Source organism: Podarcis melisellensis, assembly GCF_964234715.1.
Source record: "Podarcis melisellensis genome assembly, chromosome: 5".
NCBI classification, from domain to species: Eukaryota; Metazoa; Chordata; class Lepidosauria; order Squamata; family Lacertidae; genus Podarcis; species Podarcis melisellensis.
The window spans coordinates 12,371,993-12,397,872 of NC_138537.1; the positions used below are offsets into that span (position 1 = coordinate 12,371,993).

Genomic DNA, 25,880 nt, shown 5'->3' on the forward strand with positions numbered 1-25,880 from the left:
AGTGTTCAGGGGTGACGGTGGTTTCTTCCAACCTCCCCACAGAGCTAATTTCAGGGGACCCTGGGGGCATGGCTAGAGGAATTGGGGAGAAAACCCCATTGTGCAAGCGGAAGTCCTTCCACATGGCTTCTGCTGACGGGGCTCCATTGGTGAAGTCCACCCTATATATGGGAATGCCAATCTCAGTAGCAGCTGACTGTTGGAGTTCATAGCCTACGTGCAGCTTGGCAAGTGAGCAATTAGTGTTTTAACTACAGGCTAGGGCAGGCATTCCCAAACTCAGCCCTCCAGAGGTTTTGGGACTACAACTCCCATCATCCCTAGCTAACAGGACCAGTGGTCAGGGATGATGGGAATTGTAGTCCCAAAACATCTGGAGGGCCAAGGGGATGCCTGGGCTAGGGAGACAGAGCACGGGAGAAATTTGCCTGGAGATAAGAGAACCTAGTAACAGCTTGGTAATTGGCTGAAGTCTCTCATATGGGCAGCATGACCTATGACATTGTTTGGCTAGTAATGAGTAATCTGGAGTGCTTGGAGAGTGATGAAGTTCATGTCTGTGTATAGTAACTTGTATATAGCTTGTGAGTTTACTGCCGTATATAGTAAAGGTAAAGGGACCCCGACCATTAGGTCCAGTCGTGACCAACTCTGGGGTTGCGGCACTCATCTCGCTTTATTGGCCGAGGGAGCCAGCGTACAGCTTCCGGGTCATGTGGCCAGCATGACTAAGCCGCTTCTGGCGAACCAGAGCAGCGCACGGAAACACTGTTTACCGTCCCGCCGGAGCGGTACCTATTTATCTACTTGTACTTTGAAGTGCTTTTGAACTGCTAGGTTGGCAGGAGCTGGGACAGAGCAACCGGAGCTCACCCCGTCACGGGGATTCGAACCAGTGACCTTCTGATCGGCAAGTCCTAGGCTCTGTGGTTTAACCCACAGCGCCACCTGCGTCCCACTGCCATATATAATAAACTACAAAATCAAGTTTCTAGTTGTCAGCTTTGTTCCTGATCGTCGTCCTGACTGAGCAGCCTCAATCATTGCCTAGGAAAAGCTGCACTACTCTGCTAAGTTGGGCAGCATTGAAGAAGTTCAAAGGCGAAGAGCCTGGTCCTAGTAGCATGAGAAAGGACTTCAGAAAGTGCTCACAGGCTTTTGAGTTTTAACAGTGGGTGGTGTTGCTAGCTTGACTCCCCAACACTTGAGAGTTGCTGAGAGGGGAAGGAGGGAGGTGCTGGGGCATGGCAGAGGAGTGGGTCCAACTCTCCAAGCACCACAACCACACTGTGCTCAGCTCCCCACCACTTCTCCCCTCTCCTTCTTGGTAACCAGCAGGGACTCTCAGCATTGGGAAGCCAGGTAAGCAATGCAGCGCTGCCAGTACTACTCTGCCAAGCACTACGGCTCAATATTAGAAGCTGCCATTCCCTCCCCCCTTCCAATCTTCCGCTTCATTTGTACCATTTCCCTGGTTATCACTTCTTTCCTTATGTCTTAGTGTGACCCCAGCCAATTAGGGATCACATGGAGAACGTGGCATTTCAGAGGGAAAGAGAGATACTTTTACAGCTACAAAAAAGTACTTTGAATTGCATGTTGACAAAAAAAAAAATGCACCCCCCCTCATCCATCTAGTACCCAACCTGAAGGTTCAGATCTAAACAACAACAACAACACTGGAGTGGAGAGATCCCCAAAATTGCTAATGTCAATTATAAAGAAGGCATTAACACAGCCCTATATTTGGGGATGGGGTCTTTGTGTGCTGGACAAACAACCACCCTGAAAGTCTTGAAAGTTCATTGTCCCCTCCCCCCATAAAGTGCTATTATACCATTTTACATTATACATTTAATTGGCTACTTCTTAATGGCAGCAAGAGTATCCATAGCCAGAAATTGGAAAGGAGCAAAGGGTTTTAAAAGGTGATGACATTTTGGAGGGCAAAGAAACCTTCCTCAGAGCGAAGGCAATCAAGTTGGAAACCCTGTAGCCTCAGCAGCAGTCCCTGGAAAAAAAAGAATCACTTGAAGAAAAGGATTGATGCTGATGAAATGTTGATGAAAATCTTCCCATGGTGCTCCCCCTGCTTTTGGCTCAGACTTGCCTTAAGTCTGATTCCAGATCTTTTACTCCTAGAGCAATAGACCATAGGCCAAGCTATTAGAAATATTCGGTTTTTAATTGCTCGTCTTCGAGGAATACAGAAGAAGCTTTTTAAGCATTCCAAATAATTAAAGCAAAAGAGTGTTCAAATATAAATGTTAGCCAAGTGCAAGCTGATGTGATTAAACAGTTGCCTTTGCAGGAAACTGGCCATGCTTCCTCCTCCATCTGCTAGGCAGGCAATCAGATTAGATTTATGCTGCATGCTTATTTTCCTCTTTGTAACAAAAAGGGGCAAGTCTTGTTTATTTTTCTAGTTATTGCAAGGTGGCTAACAACTCTGCAAAATATATTGATCCACTTTCTTAAAAGGGGGAGATTTTAGCCTAAAAAAGAACAAAGCATGAGCCACAAACTGTAATATTTTACTCCAGTCAAATGGAAATGAAAAACCAAGACCATGAAGGGGGGGGGACCCCCTCAATTGCAGCCCTTAAATAAAGAAAATTGCATTTATACTGGAGTTTGCTGAGAGTTAGAGCTACCAGTAAGTTTCCTGAAAACTGCTCTTCAAAATGAGTTTTGGAAAATTAGGTTAGTATCGACTTGGTTGTTAATAGCTGGCTGTTCCTTTTAAAAAATATTTATTTGGTTGTTTTGGTAAAAAGATTAAATTATGCTGAGAACGAGCTGCAAGTATGTGGATTTATATGAGGTTATTTGCAAATATATACCCTTCACACACTCTAAAATGTATTTCAAAGAATAATCTCTGAGCCTGGAAGGCTGCTGTGCTTGTTATAAAAGGCAAATAGATTGAGTTGATTTCTTAATAAGCATCTCACTTTCTATTTGCAGTTTACACTCCCCTTTCCCCCTGTAGGCAAAAGCCTTGGTGGTTTCAGTTCTGATTTCCGTGAGATATTACTGTTTAATAAAGGGTATTTTTTAAAGGGTCGGCTCCTCAGCTTATGTCAGGCTGACCTGTGAGTGGTTTGAAACAACTACTTGAGGCATCGAGATCACTTGCTAGCCCCCCATGTGGGTAGTGGGTAGTGCATTTTGAGAAATAGTATCTCGGGTTAAGGACTTTGCTTTAGGATGAAAACAGAAATTGTGCTCCAGCGGCACGGCAGCAGCAGGAGGCCCCATTAGCTAGAGTGGTGCTTCAGGTTAGGAACAGTTTCAAGTTAAGAACTGACCTCCGGAACGAATTAAGTACTTAACCTGAGGTACCACTGTACCCATGTAACAGCACTCTCCCTGTTTGCAGTTCCCAGCAGCTTATGTTCAGGGACACACTGCTACCAAAAATGGCGGCAGCGTATATTCACAACACAGAAGCAGACTTTGGGCTCTCAAATTGAAGCGGTGCAAGGCTAAAATTCGGTGCCCCCTGCCTTTCATGCTCAGTTCTACAGCATTGTTGTGGCAACCCCTGCAGCGCAGTGCAACCGAACCGGTCACACTACCCTAAAACCACCTCTGTACAATGACTGGTAGCCATTTTTAGCCTCATCCTCTGTGAATTTGCCCAGTCCTCTTTCAAAGCCACGCAAGTTGGTGGCTAACCCCACCTCTTGCGTGGATGAATGCCATAGTTTAACCCTGCACCCTTGTGTTGTCACACTAAGCCTGTCGTTGACTTAGATTATTATGGGAACCGGCCCACTCTCTCTTCCTCTCACCTTGCCTCACGAGATTATTGTTATAGTAAAGGAAAAGAAGTAAAAACCAAATCCCTGTCCATTGAAGAGTGCTATAGAAATGAATTACCTCGCTAATAAAGCCCCGCATAATATATTGTGCCTTCTCTTTTCCCATTCCTCGAGCTTGCAAAGGAAGAAAGGCTGTGTTTATAGTGAAGGGGCTGATTTATTTTGTATTAATTTGAACGCATTACTTAGCAAGTGAATTTATTACCACCTCGTACACACAAAAAGAGGTGCATGTGTGGGGGATATTGATATTTCTACCCCTGCTTGTGAGCAGGGAGGTAACAATGAATATGAATGATCAATAAGTGGATAAAAGCTGTTTAAACTTGCTAAGCATTTTAATTAGCAGCTTTTCATCTTGGGGCCAGGAGTGCTGGAATGAGTGTGATGTGCCTTCCACAAAAGTATTGTTTAGTATTTGGGGGAGTGTTTGTTTATTTATTTACACCTGACCTTCTTTTCTGGTCTTCGTCTTCCATCATGCACTTGGAGCATGAGAAGACATTGTTACAGGCAGCTAGTTTTTTCAGGGCTGCTTTGTACTAGATGTAGACCCATCAAGCTGACCCCAGTTCATCAGACACATATAGTGGCTTTCATCAGCCCAGGCAGCTACGGGGTTGATGCTTTGACCTGACTCTGGTCTCCAGATGGTAAGGAACTGACTACAAACCTCCATTTAACATTTCCCATTATGCCCTGGTAAACCTGTGACCCTCAAGATATTGCAAGACGAACACTCCCATCATCACTCTCCTGCTGCGTGGGGGCGATGGGGTCCAACAAGATATGGTGAGCCAGAGTTAATTGGAGAGGATTTTATACATGTGTTAGTCAATCAAGGCTTCGAGACACAAAATACTGGAAAACCTGATATATCGCAGACCACAGGGAACAGAAATACAGAAAATGACAGCTGGTCCACCTGGTGACAAAATGTCTTTGCCTCCAGGATCACCATAGAGGAGAGATTTTTACATTGATGGTCCAAAGGTAAGACACCACCAGAGAGGCAGACTTGAGCAGCCCAGTAGAGAATGCCCAATTAGCTCCATCAGTTTGCCTCCTCCTTCTGCCTCTTCTTGTCACCATAAGGTCCACGCACCCATTCCTGATGCCCATGAGTAGGTCACTACTAGCCATCTCCTGCCTGCTGTAGTCTAATGGTGATGCAGCAGTCCTGGGGAGATCAAATGTTCTCCTCCTAAATGATGATGGAGGGTTCTGGCTGTTGCAGGTCCTGTGGCACTAACCATGATGGGAAGGAGATGGCAAGATCTGTCAGAGGAAGAGGAACAAGAAGTTGGGTGTGAGGAGAGCTTGACCAGTGACTTAGGAGAGGGTCCCACTGCACTGCACAGGAATGGAGGGGGAGCTGTCTGAGTTAGTCTCCATTCTGCCCTCTGAGAGTGAGGTTTCCATGGTACCCAATATAAGGCCAGTGGCAAACCAGTAGGGCCAGCCAAACTGGAAGTGGAATGAGAGTTAGAGTGCTGGACTCAGGTCTCAAGGACATGTCGTTGTCTGCACTGGTGCAAACAGACTTGGCCACTCACACACCCATAGGACTGCACACTTGCAAGCACAGCCATCTGTCATGGATGCTTTAGTTGAGATTATTGAATTGCAGGGGGTTGGACTAGATGACCCTTGCGGTCTCTTCCAACTCTATGATTCTATGATCTCACTAGGTGTGAGAACTATGCAACTGACTGGTCCTGCCAAACTCCACACAAGTGAAGCGGTAGGGCTAGGTCAGATGTTGGGCCAGTGGCTTAGCTACTTCTTAGAGCTTGGGCAGTCTTATGAATCATGTGTCCTATACTATATAACCATGCTCTGATTTCTTAAACAAAACCTTCAGGTTTCCTCGAGTTGAGAGTCATGAGTACTGTGTCCAAGAGGTAGGCTCCCTCCCAGCTCCCAGGACTAGCTGGAGGTCTGGGATGGGGGGAGGCAGAAGTGATCAGGTGCAGCATGCAAGAATAGGTATTGTTATTATTATTATTATTATTATTATTATTATTATCATGCAAGTGTAATACAATTCCATGAGTCATTGCACCAACAAGCAGAGATGCATATATGTCACTATCCTGAGCACTTAAAAAATAAAAAATTGAGCAAGCTATAATATTGATGGAGTGTCAAACGCAACTGCTCAACATCTGAAAAGGCAGGATCATGATTCCTCCACCACTTAAAGAGATGGTGTGTATCCACCCTAAATTTTGTTCAATGGGCTGAATTGATCTGCCTGTTTATTAAGGGCAAGGCAATGGAGGAAGGGGTCACTCTCTGATTTGTTGGTCTTTCTTGAGATCTAGAGAGCACCCCATGGGCTCTCAGCAAAGCTTTTAACTTGCTTCCCCCTTTGGCGTGAGCCCAGAATTTTAAATTGCAACCCTGATGTAGCACATACAGCATAAACCACCGGAGAATATAACATAAATAGTTGCTGGACCGCCCTTGATTTAGGCAGGGTATAAATGACGATAGCTTTGCCTCGGAGAGAACTACAACCTATTCCTGAGCATTAAAATGGTAGGCATATTTCAGAAGGCAACTGCAAATGTACATTGTATTGGCGTTATCTCTTGGCATTCAATGGCTTTTCCCTTAGTTCTTGTATTGCTTTATTGCAGGGAGCAACAACAATGATTACACCCGGCATTTGTTCATGAATTTTTCTCTGTTGTGGACAAAAGCTGCTGTGCTAAGGCCGGTAACTAGAAGGCCTCTACACAGTGGGGTCACAATGGGGGGCGGGGGGCAGTGCGCCCCGGGTGCCATGTCTGCCATCGCGCCGCCGCATGTGAAGGATCCTCCATTCGCAGCTGCAGCTGCGAGCAGAGGATCCCAGCACCAGCGGCAAACCGTTAAATGTAGCACATGTGTGGCATCACACACATGCACTGTATGTAGTGACGCCACACATGCGCTGTATAGCGGTTTGCTGGCGCCGCCGCTCCAGCACTGTACAGATGATGCCGGGATCCCTCCATCGCCAGTACAGCTGCGAACAGAGGATCCCAGCACCGTCCGTACGGCACTGGAGAGGCACCGCCGGCAAACCGCTATGTACAACGCATGTGCAGCATCGCTACGTACGGTGCATGCGTCATACGTAGCGATGCTGCACATGTGCCCTACGTAATGACACTCGCCCCAGGTGTCATGATGCCTTCCTTCGCCCCTGCCTTTACATTGCACTGTGGGCTGCCCCTTTCCTACAACCTCTGCTCAAGTAGGAAACAAAAGTGGTGTCTATACTAGTAGTGAAGAGAGGGACAAAGCTGCATTGAGACAGGATGCTAAAGTGTCAAATGCAATGTAAACAAGTGCAAAGTGATGCATTTCAAGGCTGTTAGGAAAATTCCAAGGATTCCTTCCTTGGAGTAGACTGCTGAAGGCCTCTAAGGAAAGAGGAGTCAGGTACACAAGGTAGGCTCAACAGAGATTTATTAATCATTAAGACAGCGCTGAATGGTCAGCCATGGTAAAAAAAAAAAAGAAATAAAATAATAAGAAGAAGAAGGTAAAAGACCCCTGGACGGTTAAGTCCAGTCAAAGGTCTATGTGGTGCAATGCTCATCTTGCTTTCAGGGTGAGGGAACCTATGTTTGTCCTCAGACAGCTTTCCAGGCCATGTGGCCAGCATGACTAAACCGCTTCTGGAGCACAAAACACCATCATGGAAAGCAGAGTGCACGGAAATGCCGTTTACCTTCCCACCGCAGTGGTACCTATTTATCTACTTTCACTGGTGTGCTTTTGAACTGCTAGGTTGGCAGGAGCTGTGACTGAGCAACAATAGCTCACCCTGCTGCAGGGATTCGAACCACCGACCTTCTGATCGGCAAGCCCAAGAGGCTCAGTGGTTTAGACCACAGTGCCACCCACAACCTGGTCAACCATGAAGCTATTGCCGCGAGCATGGCCTGACAATGGTACATGCCCTCAGGCTCTTCTTATATGCTCTTCTACTATCAGGTAAATACATAAAATCCTTGTGCCTGTATCATTTATGCAACATTATTGCCTACAGCAATGTGTGAACAGCTCGTAGACACCCTACCTGGCCTTCCAATTGGACATCCCATAGTTGGAGTCGTTTTCCACTTAGAAACTCCATTTATCTTATCAAGGTGTCATCCTTAATCATTCCTTTCCAGCAGGTTTTCGGCTTGCACATTTTGTTACCCTTCCCTTCCAGACTTGTCTTTGGCATTTCTCCTTGTTTGTGTTAACCCTTATTATTACAATTCAATCTGTTTTCCTCTTATCTGGTCAGTTATTAATCTCCTGTTGCTGAGGGCAAGGTTCTGGATGTTCACCTGCACTGCTTTGGACAAACATTTCTGACTCTAAGCATAGACAGCAACTTTGATTTTAAATACTTCTATAATATCCATATCATTATATACATGTCCTATACAGTCATACCTCGGGTTACAGATGCTTCAGGTTGCGAACGCTGTGGGTTGCGAACATGCATCCCACACGGATCACGTTTACAACCCAAGCATCCACTGTATATCCAATACATATATTTGTAACAAAGGCAAAAAAATAAATCTTAACTTTACATACATGCTCATGGGGTCTGAACAGGCTGTGACTGAGCAGGAACAAGACTTAGGAGTCATAGTGGATCGATCAATGAAGATGTCAGCATAGTGATATAGGCTAATCCCAAGTTTGGGATCATTAAGAAAGGAACTGATGATAAAAATGTCCATATCATAGTGGCATTATACAAAACTACATATCTGGAATCTGCGTACAGTGCTGGTTAAAAAAGTAAAGGTAAAGGTACCCCTGCCTGTACGGACCAGTCGTGTCTGACTCTGGGGTTGTGTGCCCATCTCGCTTAAGAGGCCGGGGGCCAGCGCTGTCCGGGTCACAGACACTTCCGGGTCACGTGGCCAGTGTGACAAGCTGCATCTGGCGAGCCAGCGCAGCACACGGAAACGCCACAGTTCTGGTTGCTTCACCTCAAAAAGGAAATTGTTGTGTTGGAGAAGGTTCAGCGTTTGAGGTGGTCATTTTGTTTGCCATTGATGAAACTTCACCTTTCCCTCCCTACTATTTCTGATTGGAAAGAACCTCTCGCCACTTTCTGCAGGCCTTGGGAGTGACACAATGCAATGTGGCATGATATTGCCATTTGCTGCAAATGCATTCCAGGAGGTATGGTCAGCCTTAAGTTGAGGCATGAGAATCTTAAGAAAGCAATGGAAAAAAGTAAACCCTTTGTCTATCTCATAAGATGAGGTTAGGCAAGAAGCAATCCCACCCTGAAAATTTAAGAAAATTAATTTCCCCTGTTTTGGGGTGGGCGTGGGGGTCCATTTCACACTTGTCCAGTCTCAATTAATTTTTGTTGATTTTTTTCAGCTCACATTTAATCTTATGCTTGTGATTGCTAGTTGATTTGAAGGTTCTGTTGATGGGATGGAAAAGCAAGCTGCAATGTGTTTTCATAAATACGTTAAATTCTGCCTTAGCTCCACTTTCCTCTCTCTTGCTGCTGGCCTGTTTCACACCTATTCTTTCTGGTTGCCATGGCAATGGGGTTTGCTCGCTTACAAGGCCAATAAACCTGCCATTACTTACCGATATGTAATAGCGCTGACATGTTGTTCCAGGCTAGGCCTCTAGTTCCATGCCAGATGGACTAGCTCTGACCGAGTCACTGCCCTCCAATTATTGACACCGCTATAAGGTCATTCAATCTGGGGTCTCTCTTTCCCGTTCAAGTTGCCTCAAATATACTTGGAAATTCATAGCCAGTTGGGATTGTACGGGGCCTGAATGGATAATGCTGCAGCACTAGCTCTGCCTCTGTATTTGCTGAAGGGCCCAGAAAGACCCCTCACAGCTGGAACTAAACAGAAGAGGTGGAATTCAACATCACACTATGGTTGAACATCCCAACATCACTAGCGCTGCCATTTGCCAGATGCTGTTTGTCAGATGTAACCAAGGCACCAGGCAAACCCATTCTCATGTTGCTTCCTTCCAGACCTCTTGTGGAAGAGGCACATGAAGAAGGGCCTCAGGTGATGATCGCAGGGTCTGGGTTGGTTCACATGGGGAAAAGTGGTTCTTGGGGTATTGTGGTCCTGAGTTATTTAAGGATAAGGCATCACTGAGGATAAGACCATCAGTGGTTACTAGCTTTGATGGCTGTCAGGGACTGGCTGGATGAGGAAGAGTGGTGGGAGGTGCCTGCCCAGGAGCCCCCCAGGGAGGGCACAGAAGATGACAACTTAGATCCTGGATCCTGGTGGTGGGACACTGAAGACCAGTCTGCAGAAGAGATGAGCTGGGAGGTGGTAGAAGCAGGGGGGTTGAGTGATCAAGGAAGATCAGGAGAAAGAGGGCCTTCTAGGACAGGATTAGAAGCTGAGAGTCACAGAGTGAGTGCAGACTCAGACAAGGAGGAGCCAGATATTGCTCCTTCTACACAGCAGCAGCACAGTCCCAAGGCCTGCTGCATCTCCTCCCCACTCCAGCATTCCATTTGAGGAGAGCCCTACGCTGGCCAGATGAGGAGCTCACCCACTGATGCATCCTTCATCTGCTTGGGAGGGATCTAAAGTGGAAGGCTAGAGGGGGAAGGACGGAGCTAGTAGTCAGCTTCAGCAGCATCTCAGCTGGCTTAAGACAGACCAGAGGACTCTACTGTGTTGATATTTTCTGTTAATAACAAGCTAATTGTGTTTCATGCATCCCGTGTATGTGCCTGCCCTGTGGTTGACCTGGCTTGCTTGTCAGCTCCTTGACAATGGCTATGTTCTACCTACACTGTCTTCATACCTCTCTTAATACCAGTCACTGGGAATTAGAGGTGGGCAGAGTGCAGTTTTGCTCATGTCCTGATTGCCGCTTGCTGGTATCTGGTTGGGCACTGTGAGAACAGGATGCTGGACTAGAAAGGCCATTGACCTGCTTCAACAGCCTCTTCTTATGTTCTTATTTAATCAGCCCTCATGGGTAAATGTTTTGGTGCTATTAAGGAAAAACAAATGATCTGTGCTTTGGCTTATTAAGATTTTTTTTGCCACCATGGTGGGTAGAGAGTGCCATCTGGGTTTTCTGGCTCAGACACTGCAATGTCTTGTATCTGCCCACAAATGTATTACAGGACCAAAACAGAAATCCATCTCTGCATGTAAATGTAGCTGATAAGTACAATGGCTCAAACTGCAGATTATTTTTGTGCAGAAGTCTCTCTTATGTTAAGTAAATTAAAAACTTATCCCAAACAAAAGAGTTCCATTTTAAGGCACCTGACATTGGTTCATAATAATAAAAAATAAAAAATAATCAAGCCAGATTGCTTTCCACAGCTGTTTTTAGATTAAATAAAATTGGTATGCCCCAACATGCACTCAACAAATCTGGCATCAGAAGTGACATTTAAATTATGCAAAGAATGAATTAGACAGAAGTTCCTAATGATAAACATTTTGCTTATTCAGACTTAGTGGTGCAAATCCATGCCTATCCCACCTTTCAGTGCTTTAAAGATAAGATCTGCAAATTGGATTGAAAGGGAAATGTAGGAAATAAATAAAAGGGAAAGAAAGGGAAATCATAGCTACTATGAGTTGCCTCTGATATTAGTCCTGCTCATAGCAGACCAACTAAAATGAGCAGCCATGAATGTGGATACTATCCTAAGGCTAAATCAGCTAGGATGAGTGGAGTTATGATCCACTGGATCTCCAGCTGAGCAAAGAGGTTCCTGGCTCTTAAACTATTATCATCAAGATATTATCTTATTTGAGGATGTTTTTCTCCTTCATAATGTGGGAAAACTATTACAGTGGTACCTCGGGTTACATACGCTTCAGGTTACATACGCTTCAGGTTACACACTCCGCTAATCTATAAATAGTGCTTCACGTTAAGAACTTTGCTTCAGGATAAGAACAGAAATCGGGCTCCAGCAGTGTGGGTGTGGCAGGAGGCCCCATTAGCTAAAGTGGTGCTTCAGGTTAAGAACAGTTTCAGGTTAAGTATGGACCTCCGGAACGAATTAAGTACTTAACCCGAGATACCACTGTATTCTTACACTTCGCCTTACCCTTTTTCTATTTGGAGTCATTTCTTTGCTTTTTGTGTACGCCACCCAAAACTGTCTGGTGTGATACAGAAACCTATTAAATGGAAGGACTCTCCACTGTTGTTTTCCTTTTTCACACATGCATGATAAGAAAGCCAGTCCTCCCTCAAGGAAGCAAATGTCAGATAGACCTTTTGAAATGACATTATATGCTAAGTCACCATCCCTGATCAGGAGACCTAGTACTGCACCCCTTCCCTCGCACCCACCTACCCCCGTTGTCAAAATCGACATGCTGCTTTTATGTCCTGGTGGTCTTGTCTGCCTGGCATCTCATCAGAAAGCTTCCCGACAAATCTGCGGGGAGAATGGCATGACAATTAAGACACGGATTTCAAATGTACGCCGTCAGCCCGAGTGCTCTGCACAGAGGAACAGGCGACTTGTAAATGTCACAGCTCAAACCCAGACATTTATTAGTTTAAAGCTGACACACTTTCCCTTCCCAGCAAGTAGTGAGAAAATGTTTCCCCCCTCTCACTGGAGACATTTAAAACAGCGGTAGATTGGACAAAGTGCTATATATATAAAAACAATTCACTCAGTAGATCTTCAAGAGGCCCATACAAAGGGATAAGCTGGATGAACACATCAGATTCCACAGTCCTTTTGACCATGATCTCCCACTACACATGAGTAGCACATGAAGAAGATTCAGTACATTCAGAACTCAGATGCTGTCCCTTCTGACTAAGAGCCTATGAAGAATTTGAGAAGCATCTTTTTTGCTGTGATAAATTCAGAGATCAAACCTGTTGGGTGTTCAGGAAGACATAGGACTTCCAACAGGAAACCAGTCCACTAATCCTTTCTACTTCCTGTTTAATAATGGAATAACCTTCCTCAGTCACTTTAGAGAAGTTTATTTCTGTTCGCTAAGAGGAGCAAGTGGTTTATTTGGAAAAAAAGATCACAGAGATCGCATGTTCATGGTAACCCTACAGAAGTGGTGAAATCTCTCGAAGGTAGCCTGTCTATGCTGCAGATTTGCCTCTGACCATTCTGTGTGGGGTGTGGGAGAAAAGAATTGCATCAGAATCAGTGCTGGGAGCCTGCAAGAGTGGTGGTTTGTGTGTGTGTGTTGTGTAATATTGACACAATATTGTGTGTATTGACACAACAACAGTGCATTAGTGATAGATTTATACTGTCTACACATCAATATCCAATAATGTCATCTGAAGGGGCTATCTTCTACTATAACACAACAAATGTGGGACAAAAAAACAAAAACCCCTTGAACACTTGTGACATAAAAAGTTACACCTGGAAGTTACACCTGGAAGTTATGATACATACACTGACTGGAAACAAAGCAGTACTGTATGTCCACCCTGAAACATTTGCAGATGTAAACAGTATTGAAAGTGGAATCATATATAACTTTCCTGATACTACCATGATCACAAATCATCATCAATGAACTTTACACAGTAGAAAGGTTGTCAGGAGGGCCTTACAATAATGGATTTTGACCAGTATAGCCTGCAATGATTGAAAACCAATGGATAGAATATATCTAAATTGGGTCTATTACATCTACCTCCCTATGACTGTATTTCATCTGATTCATCCACTGTAATTATTAAGTTTGCAGATGATACTACCATAATGGGTCTAATTACAGGTGGAGATGAATCAGTGTACAGGGGGGAGGTTCAAAAAGTATCTACATGGTGCTTAGAGAATAACTTGCAACTAAATATTAGCAAGACAAAGGAGATGGTGTTGGATGGACTTTCGGAGGAAGAGAGGGGAACTAGCCCCGTTATATATCCGGGGGGGGGGGGGTTGCATGGAGAGAGTCTCTTTCTTTAAATTGCTGGGAGTTTACCTTAGTGAAGACCTCACTTGGAAAAACAATATAACTCGGGTGGTTAGGAAGGCCCAACAGAGAATCCATTTTCTCAGGGTCTTGCGAAAGAACAATGTTAAACAATATTTGATGACCTCTACCAGTCCACAATAGAAAGTGTCCTCTCATATTGTATCACAGTGTGGAACGTTGGCTTGACAGCCACAGACAGAGAGTCTTTACAGAGGGTGGTGAACACACCACAAGATATCATGGGCTGTCCCTTGAGTCCGCTGGATGACATCGCAAGGGATCAATGCCTTAGGAGAGCGAGAAAACTTCTCAGGGACGATTCACACCCCGGCCAGCACCTCTTTAATCTTCTACCCTCGGGCAGGAGATATAGAAGTATAATCAGTCGTACCACCAGGCTGAAAAACAGTTTCTATCTGTGGGCTGTTAGGCTGCTGAATGGAAAATAATATAGTGCAACTGACTTTCGGGGTTGGTGTGTTGTGCGACAAGCACATAGAGTGCAATGAGACTGAGTGTTTGGGGGGGGGAGGGAGGCTCAGTTTATTTCATTGTACACAGGTTGTACATTGACAATAAAGGAAATTTTAAAAAATAAAGCATCAGAAGGAATATACACACATATTTCATATACATACACTAGGGTGTCAACTCCCTCCACCCCTTTGCCAATCAGCAGGTACATGAACTACAGCATGACAACAGCCTTACATTTTCATTTATATAGGAAGATACACACACACACACACACACACACACACACCACAAAGTAGGAGAGCTCTGCATGGTGAATGTGGTCATTTGCTTTTTTGATTCCACTTGTGATTACTACTGAGCCTTATAGCTCTGGATTTTCATTTTATTGGCAGCTGAGACTGTGGAGTTGTAACAAGACTGCAACTGGTGACATGGATCTGAGGAGATTAAATTGTGCTGCCATTGAGAAAATTCTTACATCAAGGAATAAAAGGAATGTGTAGCACTGGGTAGCTGTTGATAGTTTCTCGCTGAGTGTCTGTGCTGGTAAGGCTGTGTGTGATGGAACCGTGAAAATCCCTATATCTGGATCCCACACTCATTTTCTCTTTCTGATCGGCACTTCAGATAGATGAGGGCCATGTGGCACATTAATAAATGCAGATATGTGTTGCAACGTTCTGATGGTTGCTTTTTGTAAAGGAAGTGACTTCCAGAGGGGAGATTTTGAGTGACATGGTGTGTGTGTGTGTGTGTGTGTGTACTAGTCCTTTTTAGCTCCGAATTTTCCTGCTGCAGAGTTCCAAATGTGTATTTGTGATGCTCAATATATGCCCTTTGGAAGTTGCATCTCTTTCAAAAAGCACTCCCTAGGGCTTCATTGCATGGCTGAGACTGCAGTAAGAAGTTCACCTGAGGATTTGGACTCAATTTAGCAAGGCATGTTTTGGCCACATATTGCGGTCAGGAGTCTGTAGGCTGATTTGTGGTACACATCCAGATGTGTAAATGGTTCACTCTTGCAGCAGGAGATTAGACTTAAGGTGGCTTTCTGGCTAGCCAGCTCAATGCCTATAGGTCTATCCATCAAACCATCTCTCTGCCCTGCGTTAAATCCCTCCTCAAACCCATTTATTTTACAAAGGGCAAGCTTTAACACTGGAGGCTTAAAATGATTTAATGGTTATTCTTTCCCTCTGGGGAACTCTGGGAGTTGAGGCATTGTACTGACATACAGGGTTCTCTTAAAGGAAATCCTGAAAGCCCTCAGCAAACTATAATGCTAGATCAATGACCATTATATGTAGGCATAAAATTGATGTACATTTGTTGAGTGGATATTCACAAAATCCTTGTGTTAGCCCACTGTGTTAGCCCATTCTCTCTTCTTTTACCTTATCTTTGGAATACCTGCACATGTATTATTTGCTACAGCAGGGGTCACCAACATTTATTGGCTAGGGAGCACATTTGGAATTTTGAGGAAGTGCCATGGCCACCTGTCACAAAATGGCTGCCGCGGAGGATGTGGCATAACATAAAATGGCTGCCATGGAAATGTGACATAAATGACTGTGAGGGGGCATGGCATAATACAAAATGTCTGCCAAATCTGAAAGAACAGAAAAAGGCACTTACATCACAGTAAAACCCAAAGGAGCGTCTCCACCCCCATCATTCTGCCCGGACACTGAGGTCCAGCTCTGAGGTTGTTCCCTCACTGCAAGAAGTGAGGTTGCAGGGAACGAGGCAGAGGGCCTTCTCGGTAGTGGCGCCCACCCTGTGGAACGTCCTTCCATCAGATGTCAAGGAAATAAACAACTACCTGACTTTTAGAAGACATCTGAAGACAGCCCTGTTTAGGGAAGTTTTTAATGTTTGAAGTTTTATTCTGTTTTTAATGTTCTGTTGAAAGCCGCCCAGAGTGGCTGGGAAAACCCAGCCAGATGGATGGGGCACAAATGATAACTACTTCTTCTTCTTCTTCTTCTTCTTCTTCTTCTTCTTCTTCTTCTTCTTCTTCTTCTTCTTCTTCTTCTCTCTTTGAACTTTTCATTTGTTCAGTCTTGGAATCCAGTGAAATAAGGGAGTGGGTGGAACCAATCAGAAAGAGCAAACAGTCTCTTATATGCTGTGGATTTTTGAGGGGATATTTACATTTGGGGGTGCAATAGGATGTCCTGAAAGGCAGAATGATTTCTGCAGGTGCCAGGTTGGAAACCCCTATCCCTCATGGATGCTACTGATAAAACAACCCGTTAGATGCACATGGTGGTTGATCATCATGTGTCGAAACCTGCTAAGTATGATAGAGTATGTGGCAGAATTGTGCCAGGGATACCATATTAGATAGTATCTCAGTGGTGGTTGTTAACACATACTTGGAACAGTAATGGTGAAGTAACTCTCCATTGCAAGACATTGCTGATCTTTCCCCTTAAATACATAAATGTTGAACTTTGGAAGAGGGAGGTTAAGAAATCTCCAAGTCAACAATATCCCCGGCATGCCTTGCAGAAAGAAGAACGATAGCAATGGTAGTAAATTGAAGGGGTAGGACAATGTAAGAATAGGTTATTGGACAATTCTCTTGACCATTATATGAACCCATAAATTCCATTTACCCATGAAATAACTATTGCCTTCATACTGACATCGTCCCTATAAGAAACATTTTGCCTTATAGAGACAATTGCATCCTGCTTTTTCATTAAGATGCCTTGCATTTCATTGTATGAATAGCTCAGAAAAAATATTCTATAAGATGGGCATTTCACAGTAAATAAATTGCACTGATACAACACTATAAAAAGCAATGCTCAGTGGTTTCTCTAGGTCAACCTCTGTTCTAGAGTTCTGTGCTTAGCTTTTAAACATGCATTTATGAACAATAAAGGTTACTTTTTGTTAAATGAAATAACACCAACAAAATGCTATGTGTTTTCTGAATAGGAGAGTCAACTAACCGGCTCTTCTGTTTCATGCCTCTTTTGAAGGCCTAGTCAAAAATTACATGGTAATTCCCATGCCTAGCCCTGGTCTATCAAAGAGGAAGAGCACTATGCCCTGAAACATGAGCCCTGTTTCAACATTAGTTGTGTGTAGGGCAACTTTATGTTGATTAATGAGTGGGGCCCTGCTCCTGACTTCAGTGCCCAGATTTTGCAATGCTAAATACCTCTGACCTGAATTTTGCAATGCAGTTCTCCATTCAAGTAATGTGTATAAAAATGCATGTTAGTGAAAATAGCATGCAAAAGTGCATTCTAACAAATGCAATTACTTTGGGGGGGGGGGGGAAATCTAGATTTTTAAAAAATCGCAAAATGATGTGGGAATCTGTAGAACTTCTTCCTTCCTGCTTTTCTTCCCCTCTCCCCTTCATCCACCCACCTTCAATTAACTCCCTTCCATTCATTCTCTCTCTTCCTCTATAGGGCTGAGGGCTACACTGATAGTCCTGGGCCACAAGTAGTGTGCATGGCCCTGGCACTGAAATTTGTGTGTGCCTGGCCCTTTCATGGGGATTTTTTTGGGTGCTCGGGCACCCAGGGCCCCAGGGATTTGGCACCTATGGCCATGGGTCTCCCACCTGCTTTTTAAATACATTTTGAACATTTCCATGCTTGGAATTTAAGATGTACCTGAGAGGCCCTTGTTGTTTCGGTACTGAGCAAAGCCTGATGCGCTTTGGCTCCAGACAGGGCCTTCTCTGTGGTGGCACCTCAGTCATGGAGCACTACCCTGCATAAGGTGTGCCTGGTGCCAACTTTGTTCAGCTTTTGGTGCCAGTTGAAAACCGATACCTTCCTCCAAATGAGTGATGTAGATGTGTATAAATTGTCTTTATAAATGTAGTAGAGTTAATTGATTTATACAGCTCAGCCATTGTGCCCCCTATTACATGAATTTTACCTCAGAATACCTGTACAAATGCACGACTGAAGTATCTGTGAACACCCCTTATATGATTTAGGTGTGAGACTGTTTTGTTTTTTAAGTGATTTATTTATATTTTATGCGTTCATATTATTCTTATTTTAACGCCACCTGCCTTGAGATCACCTGTGATGAAGAGGAGGATATGATTTTTTAAATAAATAAATGAATGCCAGTACCCCTCATAAAATATGTAGGGGTCACACATGCATTTTAGACCACGTAGCAAACGCTACAGTTTTCAACAGCGGAGAAACCACTGTAGGCCACCCCCCTTCAGAGATGATTAATTTCATTTTGCCATCTGAATACGACTGCCGAAAACTACTATAGACTTTGGGATCCTTCATTTCATGCACAGTAGGGGTTCCATCACATTGCAGTGAAACCTGACGTGGTATTCCTTGTATTATGAAAATATATATCCTAATCGTTCTGGGGGCCCAGCATCTGAGGAAACAGATTTATAAAATTAATGTTAGGCAATGTATGCAATAAGGCATTTTCTCTCCTATAAAGGACAGCGATCTCTGCTTTTATGCCTCCAGGGTCCACTTTAATAAACACTGAATACCAGCCAGGCATTTTCTTAAGTTTTGTTGTCAATAAATACCATCTGTGCACGAAGCACACACAATTCAGGAAAGATGCTGATCATAAGTAAGATCCAGTGCATTATTCTGCTGGCGCTCCAACTTGTTTGGCCTTCAAAGGGATAATGAATTTTTTATATACTGCTTGAAGAATTATATTAGCACTTTGTTTAGGCTTAATAGAAATACTAGATTCTCTCCATCTGAATGGAAAATCATTGTCTAAGGAAATGAACACAGTGAGGTCACGTCTTTCACTTCTTTTGAAGGGTTGCAAAAAAAATGCAGTGAAAATGAAGGGGAAAATGACTCGCTTTAATGTCTCCCAATTGTCCCATTTCTCCTTGATTTCTTTGTATCTAGCCAATCTTTTCATTTGAGATTGACATATCAGAAAGAGAGGGGTGGGGGGTGGGGAACTCCTGGAAAGGCAAAGCTTGAATATTGATGTATCGTTCACATGTACTCTCCTGCTCTTACAGTCTTTACGCATTCACAGTCGTTCTACTACAGTGATTCCCAAACTGTGGGGTGGAGCACAGGAACTTGCCTCTCTAGAAGAACTGAGATGAGTCATGAAAAATTAGGCCACCATCCACCACTCTTAAATGGGACCACCTAGGCAGCCTCCTGGGCTATAGCTCCCCATTAACTCTGGCCACTGGCCTTGCTGGCTGGGGCTCATGGGAATTATGACACCTAGAGGACAACCAATTTGAGGAAGGTTGAGCCGAACTCCTTGGGGATTTTTACCCTAGGGTAAAAAAGAAAAGAAAAGAAGGATAGGTAACTCTAGAGGCTTATAAAATGATGCATGGTATAGAGAAAGCAGACAAAATTTTTTCTCCATTTCCATTAGAACTCCAGTGCTTCTCTCCTTTTGGAGCAAATTCTCTTTGGGGATTCAATGTGGAGGTTCAAACCAGATTCCCAATTAGTCAGATGTCTATTGACCACATCCAACTTACCCAGGTTCATGGTTCTTACATTCCAGGTTCCTATGCAATATTTTTCTTTACAGCATTGGACTTTCCTTTCGCTTCCAGGCATATCCGCAACTGAGCGTCCTTTCGGCTTTGGCCCGGCTGCTTCATCAGCTCTGGATCTACTTGTACTTGTCCTCCGCCTTATAAAAGGGCTTAGTCCAAGGTTGGTTTTAGTTAGATAGTTAGTTAGTTAGTTGGTTGGTTGGTTGGTTGGGAAAAGGCAGTTGGGAAAGCAGTTGGCAGACAGTTGGAATTAGAGAGACAGTGCAGTTGGTTCTTGTGTGAGGAGAGGTAGAAGAGTTAGAGACAGGATAAAAATAAGACTAAGAAGGTAAAGAGTAACAACGTTTTGAATGCAGTTTAAGTTTATTTGTGTCTGCAATAAACTACACTCTTCTTGGTTAACTTAAGAACCTGACTGAGACTAAGTGACTTACCAGGGAGGACCTGGTTGGTAGCAGCGGATTATTGGTGTATGGGTCAATAGTCTGTGAGACGACCAGGGGCTCCGTACGAACGCCACAGGCTCACAAAACTTTTTAGGAGTGACGTGGTGGCTTAGGTGAAAGCAGGTTCCGTGCTGCCTGAAATGGCAGCGTGGGACTTGCGTCTGCCAACTGCCTCTCCCTCAGCTGTCCTACAGCTAAGTGGGAGGCGGCTGTGAGGCTCCAAGCGTTGGAGAGGCATACCCAGACCCCATGGGCAGTTCGCCCCGCCCCCATGGACGCGGATCACCCCGCCCCTGGCTGCAGGACATGCCCCTGCACCAGGCACCCGAGCGGCTAGCTATGCCACTGAATGCATCACAGAGTCCAAAAGAGTCTGTGAGAGCGTTCCATTAACTCACACTGTCTATAGGAAAAATGCATCATCTTGGCTGTTTATCCTTTAGCCCGGGGTCGGCAAAGTTTTTGTGGCTTGAGCCGGTTCACGGTCCCGCAGATGCCGCAGTGGGCTGGAGTGCGCACACATGCACAAATGCTAATTTTTGCTCTCCTTCCAGCGCGGAGGAGGCATGCACAGCTTCCCATTGGTCGCAGTAGCTTCCTGCAGCCAATGGGAAGCTGGCCAGCATCGCGGAAGGCAGTCTGTACTCTGCTCTGCACCAGTTTAGCGCAGCGCACGGGAGCCAACCGAGTGGGTGATGGGGGGTCCATGGGCCGGTTAAATGACCCCCATGGGCTGCTTGTGGCCCATGGGCCTTAGGTTACCGACCCCTGCTCTAGCCAGCCACCTGCTGCCATTTTTCCATCTCTTCATCCTACCACAATTCTTGAAAACACTTAAAGGGGTTGTGGTTGCTGTTGTTGTGGTTGTTGTTGTTGTTGCTGCTGCTGCTGCTATAAAAAGGTAAAGGGACTGACCATTAGGTCCAGTCGTGGCCGACTCTGGGGTAGCGGCGCTCATCTCGCTTTATTGGCCGAGGGAGCCGGCGTACAGCTTCCAGGTCATGTGGCCAGCATGACTAAGCTGCTTCTGACGAACCAGAGCAGCAGACAGAAACGCCATTTACCTTCCCGCTGGAGCGGTACCTATTTATCTACTTGCACTCTGATGTGCTTTCAAACTGCTAGGTTGGCAGGAGCAGGGACTGAGAAATGGGATCTCACCCCGTTGCGGGGATTCGAACCACTGACCTTCTGATCGGCAAGTCCTAGGCTCTGTGGTTTAACCCACAGTGCCACCCCTGCATCCCTGTGTTATTGCTGTACATGCAGCGTTAGGATCCTCCTAACCTGGTTCTTACCTGTTTCGTAGTCAGGCCGCACTCTTGCGTACATGCCACTGGCCTTACTGATAAGGGTTCTGCAGAAGTTCTACCTTACTCACTTTCACTGCTACACTAATGCCACCCATTCATTGGTTCTGTGGTTCTGTTCCTTTGTCCCTCCCCATTTCACACTGCTGCCTAGAGGGAGAAGGTGAACTGGGCATCATTCCTTCTCTTCGCTTCTCTAGATGGCTTTAGAAGTTGATGGATAACATTTGTCTGGATGGCTCTACAGAAAACCTTAGTGTTCATAGGTTGCACTCTATTTTCAATACCAGTTGTTGGTGGCGGGTGACATTGGGACAAGGAAATTGCTTCCCTGAAATATCTGGTCGGTCGATGTCTAAAACAGGAGGCTGGAGTACGTGGACCGTTGGTGTGATCTAATGGTGCTCTTGTTTTTGTTTTGTTTTTTAATTTATTTTTCTTTATTTTCAACACAAAATTACAACAAAAATTACATACGTTGAATCCAAAATAAAACAATACAAACAAGGAAAAAGCAAAACGCAAGAGAAAAAAACCAAACATGAACAAAAACCAAAAACACACATCTACAAATAAAACCATATCATCATTCTAATCATTATGTACATATACATGTATTGACTTCCTTCCTTTGTTCTAAGACCTTGAAATTTTTACTCTTTCTAAATTGTTGTGTCTAATGTAGATTACCTTTATCTTTATACTTTTTGCACCATTTTTCTCTTTCTTTAACCCTGCAAAGCTTCATTCGTCTAATGGTGCTCTTGTTATGGTCTTACCTTATATTGTAACTTTTGGGAGGTGATTGTGTATATATAATACAGCATGAAAACAGGAGTTGGAGTCTTGCCACATAAAGACAGCATAAAACCTCATGTTTGTTTCTGATTATGATTATTCTCCTAGGGGTAGATCGATGCTTGTGGCACCCCCTTCCCCCCACCCATCCTGCTTTTCACTATATTAGACATCAGCTAGAAATTTATTATATTATAATGCTTTTCAACATCTGCAGTTCAGCTCATTACTCCAAAAGCATGAATACATTCAGTGTAATAAGGAGCCTAAATCAGATACTTATCTTTTTATTTTCATTGTGCAACTATTCTTATCACTAGGCACCCCAGATGTCTTCATACTTAGGGCTCCAAGCACATTCAGAGTTTACACACTGAAGAAATGTTTCTACCCCTTTCTGCCTTTGTTGACACCTGAATGTCTTCCATAAGCGCTGCACCAGGAAGATTTGGAGCATCACATGACAGGACAGTCTCAGAAAAAGATGTGTTCTCCCAAGTTTACATGTTCCTATGATAGGGTTGCCATACATCCAGAATTTCCCAGACATATCTGGAATACTGCAGTCGGCAGCAGTGTCCGGACAGGAATCATAAAAATATCTGGGCAAATCTGGATGTAAGGCAAGCCATGCCAGCAGTCCTCTTCCATCCCTAGTAGTATTTAATGGATCACGGACAGACTCTGCCCACAATGTGGGGTCCATGGGCTGCTTACCTGGTTGGGCATGTAAAATACTTGTTGGCTGACAATTCTTAATTGAGCATCCTTGAGAGGTTACAATGTGTTCTTAGCCTGTGACTAAGGCAGATATGCCAGCTTCAAGCATCTCCCTTTTCTACCTCCCACGTTGAAATCTGATCTCTTCTTTCGCAGAGCGATTGAGCTGTCACACAAAGTGCTTTGTTCTGATATGCAACACAGCCTGCTTGGAAAGTTGATCTTCACAGCAGATAGCAGTGCTTGGGCAAACTGAGTGACAGTGAAACCAAGCGGGCCAATGGCAAAACCAGATTTCAAATAATGGGCGCCTTAAAATCAGCATATAATCTTGTTCTAATTTTAAAAGATGCCATGTCGTGTGCACACCTGATTATAATACAGCTCCAGGTTTGAAGATGTATGCTGCAGAATGCTCATTTATTTCGTTATACCATAAATATGACATAAATAGGTTATACCATAATATTTATTTCCTAAGGACAAAGTCAAATCTCTTTCCTGAAATGTGCAGTGTCATAAACAAAGAGGATATCCATAAGGCATTGCTGCAATAAGCTACATGCACACCCCTATCAGTAGTGATGTATGGAAGTGAGAGCTGGACCATAAAGAAGGCTGATCGCCGAAGAATTGATGCTTTTGAATTATGGTGCTGGAGGAGACTCTTGAGAGTCCCATGGACTGCAAGAAGATCAAACCTATCCATTCTGAGTGCTCAGTGGAAGGACAGATCCTGAAGCTGAGGCTCCAATACTTTGGCCACCTCATGAGAAGAGAAGACTCCCTGGAAAAGACCCTGATGTTGGGAAAGATGGAGGGCACAAGGAGAAGGGGACGACAGAGGACGAGGTGGTTGGACAGTGTTCTTGAAGCTACCAGCAAGAGTTAGACCAAACTGTGGGAGGCAGTGGAAGACAGGAGTGCCTGGCGTGCTCTGGTCAATGGGGTCACGAAGAGTCAGACATGACTAAACGCCTAAACAACAACAGCAATACAACACACCTAGCCATGGTAGATAATGCGGAGTTCTCTGATGCTTCACACAGTCATGATTGTGGTTATTAATATTGTGCATTTGGAAGCAATAGGATGAATAAAAACTGACTCCTCTTGGAATAAAAATTGTCCAGACCAAAAAATCTGTTTTCAAAGCTTTACTAACACAACTTTCTTCAAAACAGACACAAAACAATTGTCAGAGAACTGGACTCTTCAACAGGCAGAGACAAGACAAATAATGGAAGGAGGGGCAGAATTGCTGAGAGAGGGGGAAGAAGCAGCTAGCCACAGGAATTCGACCTTTGTACACCAAGAGACACAGAGAGCAGAAATGCAGCTGCAAGATTCAGATAGTGACGCAGACACAGAAATAGTGGGAGTGCAATCTCCCCGATCTCGCAGGCTCACAAGATTAAATGAGAAGCGTGAAACTAACAGGAAGAGAAGGTGGGATTTTTCCTGTTGGGGTAGAAGGGGGCGGAGTTCACTCCCAGCAACTGAGGAATGGGAGGAAGACTGAAATTAGCAGAGCTCCAACTGGGGCTTTTTGTTGAACCAATAAAACTTAATTAATTAACTGCCGGAGTCATCTTGTATGTGTGGGAGAGACCCAAGCCTTATAATAATAATGATACATCCAAATAGTTGCACAATATTGTATGCTTGTCCAAGCATAGCTACAGCTTTAGAAATATAAAATTACACCAAACAGGGATCAAAGATCTTTCTTTCCACACACAGACTCCATTAGCCTGCATTCCAGCCTGAGGCTGTTTTCTCCAGGAGAGAGGCATCATTATTAGCACACCTTTCTTCTACAGTGGCTTGAGAACAAAGACAACTCCCTCAAAATGGAGTTTTGGAAATTGCATGCCTCTTCCATGTGATCTAAAGTTAAACACCCCACACGAGAGAGCAGCAGAGATACATTGACAGTTAATCATTAACCTGATAGGAACTCGGAGAGCTCTTACTTGGTGCAATGGAAATCTACATGTTCCTTTTACACATACAGAGTCATCTTCCATTTCAATGTACAATTAAACCATTATACTTAGCAGTCATCTAGAGGTCATGGAATCATAGAAATCATTGTATTTTAATATTCTGCTGGAAGCCACCCAGAGTGGCTGAATATCTGCATGTGAAAGAGGAAGGGCTGTCACTCAGCAGAAAACAGAAGCTGAGTGCCAGCCACTTCAGACCAGGGATATGGAAACGATGGCCTTCCTGATATTACTGTATTACATTTCCCATTATCTATGATCACTGGCCATGCTTGCTGAGGATGATGGGAACTGTAGTTTAGCAATGACGGGGGGGGGCATGCCTTCCCCATCTTTGATGTGGTAAATACTGATTGAGGCGAAGCACTGGGCAGCCTCTGTTATAAAGAAGCTTCCTTTGAAACAACGGACGCCATGTATCAATAGCAACGCCCAGGCATCATGTTAATCCATGGCGCATAAAGGTGAGTGAGTAAAATACTCAGTCCTTTTTTTCTTTAAAAAAATGTTTAGGGGTAATCTCATTTTCCTACTCATATTGAAATACTGCCCTGCAATGAGGCCAAACTTAGATTCACAAGATGCTTAGGGGGTATGCGTACCTCTGCATTTCCCCAGATAAAAAGCACTGAAAAGACTTATGGGGCTCCTCTTTTTGAGTGCACAGGTGAAGCAGATGGGGGCTGGATAGATTGCATGAAGATGCTTCATCCCATAGCCAAGGAAATTATTCAAAGAAGGGAAAACGTTTTGCGATTTTTATATTGAACTACCATTACTGGCCCGACTGGCTTTTCCCATATTCTC

The 25,880-nt window shown here is 44.2% G+C and overlaps 1 long non-coding RNA gene across 1 annotated transcript; it reads right to left on the reverse strand.

Moving 5' to 3' along the window:
• Positions 1 to 4,634: 4,634 nt before the first annotated feature.
• Positions 4,635 to 12,392, reverse strand: LOC309369998. The gene is made up of 2 exons (XR_014168331.1): positions 12,178 to 12,392; positions 4,635 to 5,105 (listed from the first exon to the last, which is right to left on the reverse strand). It is a non-coding gene; the product is annotated as an uncharacterized lncRNA (long non-coding RNA).
• Positions 12,393 to 25,880: the final 13,488 nt, after the last annotated feature.